Raw genomic sequence first — 9,245 nt, 5'->3', positions numbered from 1 at the left:
CCAACTCAGCTTAGGGTTTTTTGGATTTTTTCTCTGGTTGGCTAAGCAAAGAAACGGAGGCAGTTTCGAAGTGCGCAGAAGCACAGCTGCAGACATAATTCCTGCTGTCACGCAGGCAGGAGGAGTGAACTTCATCCATTTGGGTCCTTTTGAGAACACCAAGCATGCAGATTGTGCTGAAGGATGCTTTGTACATAGGGGACCCTCGGAGAGAAGCAGACATGTCCAGTTTTATTCCCTGGGAAAGTGCCCTGACACTGTCCTGCCTCTCAGGTGGCGTAGGACAATTAAAATACAGGAACTTATTAGTAAGCATGGGCTAATTCCTGGCCCACTGTGATGCTAACAGTAGCCCACAAATCTCTCAACTAGTTTTGCTCAGCCTGTATTTATGACAGTTACATTGCTCTGTGTTGTGGGGGAAAGCAGGTGACACAGCTTGCCCCCTTGATGCACAGGGCTGCGTTTCAAAGGACTACGACAATCGCAGAAGAGCACAGCATAGAACAGCTTATACGTAATTAAGTATCACATCACAAAACATACTGCATGCATCTATCCATGAAAATGGGGTTTACGTAGGCACATGCAAAATGGGTCTGCTGCTCAAAACCCAGCAAATCCTGATTTTAAAAAATCATATACTGAAGTGTAAGACGACATAATTTTGGGTTTGTTGCTAAATCCCCATGTCGATGTAACTCCTTCACTGCCATCTGAAATCGTTCAGCTTAAGGCACTTTCCACATCAAGCAAAGAAAGCTCAACTCAGAAGGCAAAGATCCTTCTTAAGGGAACGGATCATCTCTAACTGCAAGACACCTTCCCGCCCACTGAAACATAGCAGCAGAGTTAGAAGCAGCTTTTAAATTCCAAGTGGAGAGGTGCAAAGTTTGAAAACTACAGGACATTCTCTTCCTAGCACAAAATAATCAACTTTTTCCCACTTCTCTGCAAACCTTAACCCCAGTGTTTTGTGTTTTTCACACTGCAGCACAGAAAGCCAGTACCCACAGCTGCACAAGGACTTCCAGTGCCAGTGTGCAAAGCATCGAGGAGTCTGGGCTCAGTCTTGGCAGTACAGGAGTGATCCACCTCAAATGCACTGCACAGTCTGCACCTGGGGGTATCACAGGTCAATAGTTAATCACTGCTTTTCCTCCCAGTAACAATAAAAAGAGAAAAAAAGAAAATCTCCTTACATCCACGGCTCTTCTTTACAGGCTAGAGGCTTATGGAAGTGATGACCCATGTCACCCAACATTCAAGACACCTTTTGAACAATTTTCAGAACTGTCCCCAAACCCCCAGATCTTACACAACAATCAGTCCAAAGAAAGTACAGAGGTCTCTGCGCTACTGGACACATGCAGGAACACTTGTGTTTACTGGACACCTTTGTAAAGGGAAAAGGCATTACACCAGCGTACCAGATCCTTGCCCAAAAGACTTTTCAAACCACCTGTTTGTTGACGCAGTCACTGCACTTCAACCCTTCCACCCACGACAACATCCTCTCAGGGGGCAGACTTGCCTGCTCTTGATCACAGAATCAGTCAGCAGAGTTCATATTGAACCAAGCTAAAAACTGGGCCCAACCTCTACGTTCACGGTTGGGATACACGGCTCCTATCACAGGGCTCACATGGCAGTCCCACCTGGGTTACGTATCTGAAGTTGCATTTCCCACGGGTCAAATATTCCTCTTCATATCTGCCTTGAAACTGAGGGCTCATGGTCAGCGAGAGAAGAGAGTTCCTTGCCTCCTGTGCAGTCAGGTCACGTTCCCCTGCTAAAGGCAGCCTGCTCAGGCCTCCCATTTGTGTACAATCTGTTAAAAGAGTAAAATCAAGTCTGAAGGTTACTCATTTGCTTCCTTAAACACCCTACCATTTGCAGCATTCGGCCCCCAGAAGATGACTTCTGACATCGCAACTTCTCCAAGCAACCTGCTATAAAAGGCAGTTCAACAGAATCACCGACAGCCAGGTCTGTACCCTTGGGGAGACACTTTCAAAGCTCTTTGGAGGATCGCACTGGATCTGTGTGCTTTAGACCCCACTGCGTGGATTTACTGTTTTACTGGCAAAGGTTTTATGTACCACACGTGAACATCTTCAAAACACCTACTGTCATGGTCTCATGCGTAAACAGACACAATGATTCTCTAATATCACACATGAAGAACTCAATGGATGCTCCTACCAAGGCAGTGGTTCCCTTCTGTAGCCACTGAACTAGCAAAAGGATGGATCAGAACGACATTATCAAGCTCTGAAGCAAAATTTCTGTCTTCCTTTAGCTGTAATTTAGAGCTTCATTGAGTGCTGAAGAGTGTCAGCCTGACAGCTCTGAAGCATGAAGAGCTTGATCCTCTGTGCCAGAACCACACCGGCACTGGCCACACAAGCTGCCTGCGTACTCACAGGGTCAGGGTCAGGGTCCGGGTCCGGGTCCGGGTCTGTACTGCCCTGCCACCGCAACACAGAAGTGAGGAAAGTGAAATGGAGATAGAAGTGTTCATTTTCCACGTAGTTGATGCTGGCAGCTTCTTGCCTCCAGCATTCCTGCACCTCAGGAGCCTGGGAAATGACAACAAATGTGGAAGTTTCTGAAAATAATATTTGCCTAACACACCACAGCGTAGCACTTCCGTATGCCCACACCACACCTCTGGCTCCCAGCTGCTCTCCTGTGCTTCCCTTTAGCTACCTGGGAGGCACCTTTTCCATCTCCTCAGATCTGGCCAGCTGAAGAACACCCAGCTCATGGCTCTAACATTCTTCCCCTTCCTCTCAACATCTTCCTGGTGGTCTCAGCTTTCTGCCCTCCAGATTAGGGCCTTATCATAACAGGACAAGGATAGCACTGGGGTTTTTTTCTGTAAGGAAGCCAAATACTTAAAACTCTTAATTAAAATATAAAAATTAAGAGGAAGGGAAAAGCCAAAATGACAGCCAAGTGGAAGTTTCATTTGGTGCTCAAACCACTTGAATACTTATGCTGCAGCTGCAGCCGAGAGCTGGCCCTTAGATGCCTGATCAGGATAAAGCCCCAAATCCTGCCACTAAGGTTTCAAATGACAAAATAACATCATCTAAGGGAAGGCAAAATGCATAAACACAAACATCGCCGTATGTTTACAGGGCCTTCACAGCACAGTGGTTCTCTGATGGCACCCAGAACTTAGCAGTATGAAGAATTACAAAGGTCAAGTGCTATTTATAAGCAATGCACCCTTAAATCAACACTAGTGACAAAAGAGCCAAGCACTTGACTTGCAGAACGGCAGATGATTCGTGACTTTCTCCACAGCTTCTACTACTGATGAAGCTTACAACCACCTCACCATTTGGGAACGACATCCGTTGCTAGTGTTGCTCTGGTTGGAAACTCAGCAGGCTGGCACGTTCATTCCTTCAGAGCCAGAAGGAATTTGTCATTACAGGAATTCTCATGCCACTGAACTGGCAGCAAGGTACACAAGCCTCTTAATCCCTTTTTATACTTCTACGCTTGTGCCATAAAACCATTCTCCACTCTCCATCTCACCACCTCTCCAAGCAGAAAAGTCCCATCTGCCACACACTTGTCACAAACTACACAGGATATGACACAGGTTTCAAATACATCAGAAAGTATCAAATCAGAAACTTTAAAACATAAAAGAAAATTAAAAAAAGGTGGCAGTGGGAAATTATTTTCTACCTTGACTGTGAGGTTCACAAGCTGCTAGTAGTTAACGTTAATGGCTCACTATTTCAAGGTCGCTGCTAGTAGTTAACATTAATGGCTCACTATTTCAAGGTCGTGATGGCAACAGTTCTGCAATGTGTGGATATCAGCGAGAGAATTGCTGCCTTGCACCAGTTCAGGTGCTCCACCTATACCTTGTCACAGATTTGATTTTTTTTGTTGTTGTTTTAAATGCTTATCAGGGTAGGATCTGCCTACCAAGACCAGATTTTAAGTGAAGTTACATTATGCTGCTCTTGATTTAAATGCAGCAAGATAGCTCCACTGCTACATTCAGCCACAAGAACGTAAACACCTCCAGCTCCACAGACACCCATACATTATTTTTGTAAGGAACAAATGACTAAACATGGAACAACACTATGAAAAAAGCAAAAGAATGCACACAATCAGCATTTCCCTATTTGGACCAAAACCCGAACATCTCTAACAGCAGGTAAGTCTGAATTAAAAATCAACCACATCCAGATCCCAAATGGGGTAGGGGTTATTGTACGCCACAGACCCGGACTTGACTGTTGAAGGAAATCACGCACTACGGAAAATTTGTGGTGGTTCTGCGGAAGTTTAACTAGAGCCTTGGCAACTTCACTTGGGACATGAAAGGTACGTGCGCTACAGTACCACCCACAATAAAGGAAACTAGTCTCGCAGTTTGAGTTCAGCACCACATCCGCAAACCAAATGAGGCTGCTACATTTGAGGAACACTGATGGAAACCTCACCTGCCATCCCAAAGTTATGCTACGGCATTTCTTCCCTTTTTGCCACCTTCCTCAGCCTTGGTACAGATTCTTTTGCAGAATCTGAAGCAAGGGCCCACAGCTTCTTCCTGTTTCTAACAGTGAATGTCTGGGTTTCACACGTTGGTTTCTTGTGCGGTGCCAATAAGACCCAACACTCGCCTTCATAAATGCATCTGTACACTAGGCAAGAAAAGGAAAATTACCAGTCACGACATTGTACTGCTCACAGGGCAACAGAGTGCCCCACTCGTAAGAGGATTGAAGACAGTAAATTACCCTCAAATATCTTCATAAAGAAGCACAGTTTAATCATGTGCTTTTAATCTGACCACTGACACAATCTAACAAGAAGACACATTAAGGGAAGCAGAGCTGTAGTTAAAAAAGTGGGGCTTCTCTTTCCTCTCCTGAGGGTTTACCATCCAGAGCTGGCTGAAGTTCTGAACCTGTAAACCGCTCCCCCATGCTTGTATGCTCGCTCTGGGAAACAAAGACAGCTGTTTGAATTCTTTTGCAGGTACAATCTTTCTTTACTTTTGAGTTGGAATGAAATTAAAAGCTGCCATCAGTCCCTCTTATGGCACAGAGACACACCTATGTTCCATGCACATGCCTGCCCAGAAACGCATGCAGAGGGAAACCATCCCTTGGGTATCAAACACAGAAACAGCACTGAAAACCTTGACTTCTGAGAGTCCCTGCAGCGTTCTCCCAGGTCAGTACACAGCATGCTTGTGGCAGGATCACCACTGCGTGTGCGTCACTTGCTTTCGTTTCCATCTTCATCTCTAACCTGGCACTTGCCACCTCCAGAATGCAGCATGCATAAAAGCAATTCCGTTTACTACAAGCACAGCACCGTGTGAACCTTCTGCATGAAGCCCGGCATTTAAAGAAATTGCTATAAAGAATAAAAATCTGCCGGCACCACTGACACACAGACACGCTGTGTTTTCTGAAGAGGGACGATACATTAAACCTGCAAACTAAGGACTGCGACAGCTCGCTCCTTGCCCCTCTTCTTTTGCCCTCAGGCTGGTGCAGGAGCTCCTTTCACCAGAGCAGGCACACCACAGACACAGCCTCACCGAGGGGAAGGGTGGGGAGGGGATAAGGGCAGAGCGGGAAAGGAAAGACCCACAGAAGCAGCTTTGCCGCCCACTGCCAAAGTCACAAGCCGCTCACGGATCCTGTCCCCTCGCCCTGCCTGTGCTGGTCTTTGCCTCCGTCCCCCTTCCCGCCCCTCCGCTCCTCTCCCTAGCCCTCTCTCCTGCTGCTGATCCTGCATTCCTTGCGGCACCCCCCTGCCCCTCTGTCTCTGTCCCGCTCCATCCCTCTGCCCGCTCCTCGTCAGTCCCTGTCCCTTCTCCATCCCTGTCCAGCCCCTCCTGCTCTCCCTGCCCCTCTCCAGCCACCCCTCCGCCTTGACCCACCTCTCCCTGCTGCTCAGTGCCTCCCTTCCCCTCGTCTCTGCCCACGGGGGCTCCGGGGCTGGGGCCTGTGCTCGGGCAGTCCCGGGAAGGGGCCACAGGGCCTACAGGACCCGGGCTGGGGGCTGGTGTCCCCCCAGGGCCTGACTGCTGGGCAGGGATGTCCCATGGCCTGCTGGGGGAAGGCGTGCCCCGGGGCATGCTGGGAGCTGTAGGCCCGGGGCCGCCTCATGGCCAGGTTGTTCCCGGGGCATGCTGGGAGCTGTAGGCCCAGGACTGCCCCATGGCCAGGTTGTTCCCAGGGCATGCTGGGAGCTGTAGGCCCGGGGCCGCCCCATGGCCAGGTTGTTCCCGGGGCATGCTGGGAGTTGTAGGCCCAGGGCCGCCCCATGCCCAGGTTGTTCCCGGGGCATGCTGGGAGTTGTAGGCCCAGGGCTGCCCCATGGCCATGTTGTTCCCGGGGCATGCTGGGAGCTGTAGGCCCGGGGCTGCCCCATGGCCAGGTTGTTCCCGGGGCATGCTGGGAGCTGTAGGCCCGGGGCCACCCCATGCCCAGGTTGTTCCCGGGGCATGCTGGGAGTTGTAGGCCCGGGGCCGCCCCATGCCCAGGTTGTTCCCGTGGCATGCTGGGAGCTGTAGGCCCAGGACTGCCCCATGGCCAGGTTGTTCCTGCAGCATGCTGGGAGCTGTAGGCCCAGGGCCGCCCCATGGCCAGGTTGTTCCCGGGGCATGCTGGGAGCTGTAGGCCCAGGACTGCCCCATGGCCAGGTTGTTCCTGCAGCATGCTGGGAGCTGTAGGCCCAGGGCCGCCCCATGCCCAGGTTGTTCCTGCAGCATGCTGGGAGCTGCCATTGCCCCATCCTCAGCCTCCTGGCAGCCGTGTTGGGCTGGGCAGGCACAGCCTGTGCTGGGGCTGTGGCCCGGCTGAGGGGACCTGTGGCCGGCCGTGGGGCGAGGGATGCCCCTTGGGCTGGCACAGGGGTGTCTGTTGCCTGCTGGCTGCCCGGGGGTTCTGTGGGGAGGTTCCAGCCCCCCGCTGTGCCAGGCCCCGTGGCAGCTGGAGTCAGGCCTGGCCGGGGCAGCCCTGGGGGTGAGCTGAGAGCTAAGGAGGGAAAGAGGCGCCGGCAGGTGCCCCGGGCACAGGCACCGGGCACCCCGACTCGCAGAGCCCCCTGGAGCCGCCCCGGCGTCTGTAGGTCCTGCAGGAATAGGGCTAGCGTGTTTTTCTGCTGACTCCGACAGGGCTCTGGCTACACCTGTCCTGCTGAGGGACTGGGAACATGCAGCTGCCTGGGAGAGTCACCAGCCAGAGTATGAGTGCTCCAGCCTTGTTTCCCTTGCCGGAAAATACTTCATTTTTAAATACGGCCTCTCAGCGGCGAGATCCAGGCAGTCGGGATTGCTTCCTGTAGGGAGCACGCTGGTGACTGGAGGCTGCTGCCTTCAGTGGCAGAGCTGGACGTTTCTCCTCGCTGACAGGATTAAGTTATAAAGAATCACTCGGAGAGGCTGCAGCTAAAGCAGTGATTGACTCGACCTATTGAATAAGCTCAGTAAGGGGTGGCAAGCTTTCTGAGGCACCTGGGCTATACCAATTGATGAGGTTAGTAGGGTAACGGTGTGTTGCCTTCAAGACCATACAGCACAGAGAATAAATGAAGGTCTATAACAACAAGTAGAGTACAGGTGCCCCAGGAAAGTTCAGCTGAAGTTCACCAGGTTCTTGAAGCTTGTTTGATTATCAGAGTTCCTGAGGTTGGGCCTCACTTGCCAGGACAGTGTAATCTTCAGTTCTCCCTTCCTTTCTGCCTTAGGTTGAAAACAGCTCTTCTGTTTCTGTCCCCATCTTCAAACAATTCCACAAGAACATCATAGGAAAGGAGGTGCCAACATCCAGAAGGTGAGATATCTTTCCTAACTCAATTGCTTGTGATGATCACTGCCTGCAGCAAAATCCCACTGGATGCTCTCTCCTGCTCATTGGTGATGTCAAATACAGCCTGCAAGGGCTTTTCTGAGATGATTTTTTTTTTCCTTTGTGGCGGATTTGTGAAGAAAGCCAACGCCAAATTTGATCTCCCAGCAAAGAACAGCAACTCGGAGACGATTGTTATCACAGGCAAGAGAGCAAACTGTGAGATGGGGAAACGCTGACATTTGCACTCAGGCAGAGCCAAAATGCTCCATGGCACCACCCATACACAGCTCCACCAGAGAAGGTGCCAGAAAGGACTTCTGTTTGTGGTTCTCACTTCAAGTTGTTTACAGGCCTGGCTGTAGGCGATGGATACGCAGCCTCCCAGCTGGTTGCCAGGGCTGATGGGCTGGGAGACGGCATGGGTAGGTGATGGCTTTATACTTTGAGAGCTGCCCGCTCAAAGCCCAAATGTGAGCGAGGGCTCTCTTGCAGATGGGGGAGCATAGACCCTCTTCACAACTTCCTCACATGTTCTCACCCATAATTTCGATACAATGGGTGTGGGGAGCATGTCTGACTGGCCTGTCAGAAACCCCATGCCTCAGCCCAGACTACAGCCCACAACTTGCAAATTCCTGCTTTTGTTGTTGTTAAGACCAAGGCAATTGTGCTACTGCTCTGTGTTTATTTTTGTGCTGTTCTTCAGCAATACATGGTTGACCACTGAAGCCTGGTGGCTGTCCTGAACTGGTAGGGGGCCAGTTCCCTGGTACTCTGTGGCAGATGGTCCAGTTTTCCAGGCATGGATGATGGGCGCTGGTGTCGGGTCTGGCTCTCAGTACATGCTGGGATGTGCAGGACGGCTGTCTGAGCGCAAGGGTCAGCTGCTGCTGTTGGCCTGTTTTCTCGCAGCGAGGCGCCTGTGGAGAGAGGAGGCTGCTGAGACCTACAGCTGTGGTGCTGTATGGGGGTTAGGGTGGGGGCAGTACCCAGTGCACTGTGGGATGCACATGGGAGCTGTGGGCACAGAGAGATCTCTTCAAAAAGTGGGCTCCCTGCACCCGTCGGCTGAGGCTCTGCTCGCCTGCCCATGGCTTGTCTCCTCTCGGCCCTGACCATCCTGACCTGCCTGCTCTGCCCATGCTGGAAAGGAGACCTGACTCCAGCAGACTGAGGGGAGCAAAGCTGGGCACGGCACTGCAGGGCTAGGAGAGCCTCCTGTTCTCTCTCTCATGCTTGTGGAGTCCAGCACTCAGCTCCCCTGTCCATCCCTGACCAGACAAGGGGACAGCCTCGGCTCTCTATTCGGTGGGGTGCTCTGAAGAGAGGATGCTCTCTGCAGAATACGTATCCAGAGCCCTGCGCAGGCAAAACCCCTGCCCGTGCGGACAACAC

The sequence above is a fragment of the Falco punctatus genome (assembly GCF_963210335.1).
Source record: "Falco punctatus genome assembly, chromosome: 9".
In the NCBI taxonomy this organism is placed as follows: Eukaryota; Metazoa; Chordata; class Aves; order Falconiformes; family Falconidae; genus Falco; species Falco punctatus.
This window is presented reverse-complemented; position numbering follows the sequence as displayed.